This window comes from Petaurus breviceps, unplaced genomic scaffold, assembly GCF_028583685.1.
Source record: "Petaurus breviceps papuanus isolate PSGF00001 unplaced genomic scaffold, PetGlider_PUasm1.0 77, whole genome shotgun sequence".
NCBI lineage: Eukaryota > Metazoa > Chordata > Mammalia > Diprotodontia > Petauridae > Petaurus > Petaurus breviceps.
This window is the reverse complement of record NW_027186492.1, coordinates 20,849,200-20,849,544: the sequence shown is the minus strand read 5'-3', so window position 1 is coordinate 20,849,544 and position 345 is coordinate 20,849,200.

Below are 345 nucleotides of genomic sequence, written 5' to 3'. Positions count from 1 at the left end.
TTGTATCTTTTCTATAGGCTTTCCCTCCATGCCTGGAATGTACTGCTGCCTTTCTTCTGCCACTTAGAACCCCCAACTTCCTTTAAGGCTCAGTTCAGTTTCCAAAAAAAGGACTACTGAAAGTATTTTTTCAGTATTCAATCAATTAATTATCAATGATCATTTATTAAGTGCCTACTATGTGCCAGGGACTGTGCTAAATTCTAAGGATTCAAAAAGAGGCAAAAGACAGTCTCTGCTCACAAGGAGCTTACAATCTTATTGGTTATTCCTCTGTATTCATACTATCTCCCTCCTTACATTCCTTTGCATTTACCTATCTGTTTGTATGTCATATATATGCAA